Raw genomic sequence first — 2,500 nt, forward strand, 5'->3', positions numbered from 1 at the left:
GCGAGAAGAGCGCGCGCTCTCTCGCCCCCCTTCCTCAGCTGCGGGGTTGCGGCCGCCGGGGCCCGCCGCGCTCTCCTCCTTCCCGGGCCGCCTCCGCGGTCTCTCGCGCGCGGCGCCGCGTCCGGCGCCGCGGCCGCGCCTTCTCTCTGTCCCCCTCGACGGCCTTCCCCTCGAGCGCGCCGGCGGCCGCCGGTCGCCGGCCATCCCCCGGCTCTGAGCGCCCGCGCCCGCCCGGGGCGAGCGCTCGGCGGGCCCTCCGTCGCCGGGAGGGTCCGCGAGCGCGGGCGGCCCCGTGCCGAGCGGCGGCGGCGCCGCTCGGCGAGTGTCCCCCGCGAGCCAGCGCGCGGGGGACGGTCGGCCGGAAGGCGCCCGCCGTCGCCGGCGGCGGTCCCGGCCCGGGCCCCGCCCGCCGCCTCCCCGTCGCCCTTCCCCGGCCGCTCGCGGACCGGGAGGAAGGTAGGGCGGGCGTCGCTCCCCCACGGGCTCGGCGCTCGCGCGCCTTCCCCCCGGGCGCGTGCCCCTAAGGGGAAGGGGCTCCGTGGCGGTGCGAGGCGGCGGCGGTCCCGGGAAGGGCGGCCGTCGCGGCGGCGGGTCAGCCGCCCGGCAGGCTCCGGGCACTCGCGACGCCGGCTCGGGTCTCGGTGTGGCGCCCGCCTCCGGCGCCGGCGGCGGAGCGCGTCCGCCAGGCGCTCGCCCTCTCCCGGCGGGAGCCGGTCCCGCGGGGGGGCCGTGTGTGTGCCGGTAGGGCGGTGGCCGTCGCGTGCCGTCTCGAGCGCGGTAAGGCCGCTGGGGAAAGAGAGAGCGAGCGAGCCGAGAGAGAGAGCAGAGAGAGGGCCGGCCGCGCGCCGTGGCGCGGCGGCGCGCTCCGCGAGTCCGCGGGAGCGGTCGTAAGAGAAGGGGGAGGCGGCGCGCGCGGGGGCCGACGGCCGCGCCCCCGGCCGCGTGCGTCCCGTCGTCCCGTGGCAACGAGGCCGGGCGGGCCACCGCGTGGCCCCCCGCGGTCCGGCGCGCGCCGCGCGGCTCCCTCCGTGCGGAGGCCGGGCCGAGCCCGGGCGCCTGGGCCGCCTTCGAAGGACGGCACGGGAGGCGGCGTCTCCCCCCCCCCACCCTCGCGGCGGGGGGAGGCGGTCGGGGGCGCGGGCCCCCCCGCTTTTCCGCCGACCTTCGGAGCGTTCCGTGGGTTTCGCTCTCGCTTCGTTTTTTTTCTTCCCCCCACCTCGGTTTGTGGTTGCGTGTGTGCTCGTACGGTTGGCAGCCGGGGCCGCGCGGCCGCGCGCGGGCCCTCGGCGAGAGAAAGAAAAGAGGGGGCCGCTCGACGCGAGCGGTCTCCCGGCCCCTCCGCCCGTGCGCGGGGTGGGTGCCGAAAGGCAGACAACTCTTAGCGGTGGATCACTCGGCTCGTGCGTCGATGAAGAACGCAGCTAGCTGCGAGAATTAATGTGAATTGCAGGACACATTGATCATCGACACTTCGAACGCACTTGCGGCCCCGGGTTCCTCCCGGGGCTACGCCTGTCTGAGCGTCGCTTGACGATCAATCGCCGCCCGGGGGGGGTTCGCCACCCCGGCGGCGCGGCTGGGGTCGCATCGCAGGCCCGTCGGCCGCGGCCGTCGTGGCCGCGCAAGGGCCTTCGTCCCCCTAAATGCAGACTCGGGGAGCGCTCCGTAGCTCCCCGCTCCCGGAGCGAGCCGCTGGGGCGGAGCTCGTCCTCGCCGGGGGCCGCGCCGCCAGGCGGTGGCGCGGCGGCCGGAGAAGAGAGAGCGAGAGAGACGCGGTCGAGGGCGCCCCGCCGAAGGGGCGCCGAGAGACGAAGGGCGAGAGAAGGGAGGCGAGGCGCGCGGGCCTCGCCCCCCGGCCTCCCCCCGCGCGGGCGGCTGTCTGCGGGTACCGTGCCGTGCTGCCGGGCCGCGCGCGAGGTGCGAGCGCCGTGGGGGCGGGGGGGCCAACCCGCCGTCCTCCTTCCCTCGCCGTCCTTCTCTGTCGCCGTCTCGGGGCGCCGTCGCCGTTCTCGCCGACTCTCTCTCCTCGCCGAAGGCCGTCGCGCCGCCCCGCCGCCTGGCGGCCGGGGTTCCTCCCGGTCGGGGCCGTCTCTGCCGCGTGCTCTCCCTCGCCTTTCGGTTCTCGTCTCCGGGACGGGGTCGAACGCGCCTCTTCCCCGCACGAGTCTCCCCGCGTCTATCTCTCGCGCGCTCTCTCTCTCTTCTCTCTCTCTCTCTCGCTTGTCCCCCGCGGTGGGGGGCAAGGGGAGGGGGGGGGAGGAGGGGGGGAAAAAAAGAGCAAGCGGGGCAAAAGAAGACGCGCGGGGGGCCGGCGGGAGAAGCGCGAACGAGAGCCCGTCCGCCTGCGGCCGTCGGGTCCGTCCGGGCGGCGCGCAGCGGGCGGCGCAGCTTTGGGCTTGCGACCTCAGATCAGACGTGGCGACCCGCTGAATTTAAGCATATTAGTCAGCGGAGGAAAAGAAACTAACGAGGATTCCCTCAGTAACGGCGAGCGAAGAGG

The 2,500-nt window shown here is 76.5% G+C and overlaps 1 non-coding gene and 1 pseudogene across 1 annotated transcript; both read left to right on the forward strand.

The window, feature by feature from the left end:
* The first annotated feature begins 1,373 nt into the window (after window positions 1-1,373).
* Window positions 1,374-1,526, forward strand: LOC140681666 (5.8S ribosomal RNA). Its single transcript, XR_012052699.1, has one exon. It is a non-coding gene; the product is annotated as a 5.8S ribosomal RNA (ribosomal RNA).
* An 873-nt stretch (window positions 1,527-2,399) lies between these two features.
* Window positions 2,400-2,500, forward strand: part of LOC140681659 (28S ribosomal RNA) — a 9,049-nt pseudogene continuing 8,948 nt past the window's right edge.

This window comes from Taeniopygia guttata, chromosome 37 (genome assembly GCF_048771995.1).
Source record: "Taeniopygia guttata chromosome 37, bTaeGut7.mat, whole genome shotgun sequence".
Lineage (NCBI taxonomy): Eukaryota > Metazoa > Chordata > Aves > Passeriformes > Estrildidae > Taeniopygia > Taeniopygia guttata.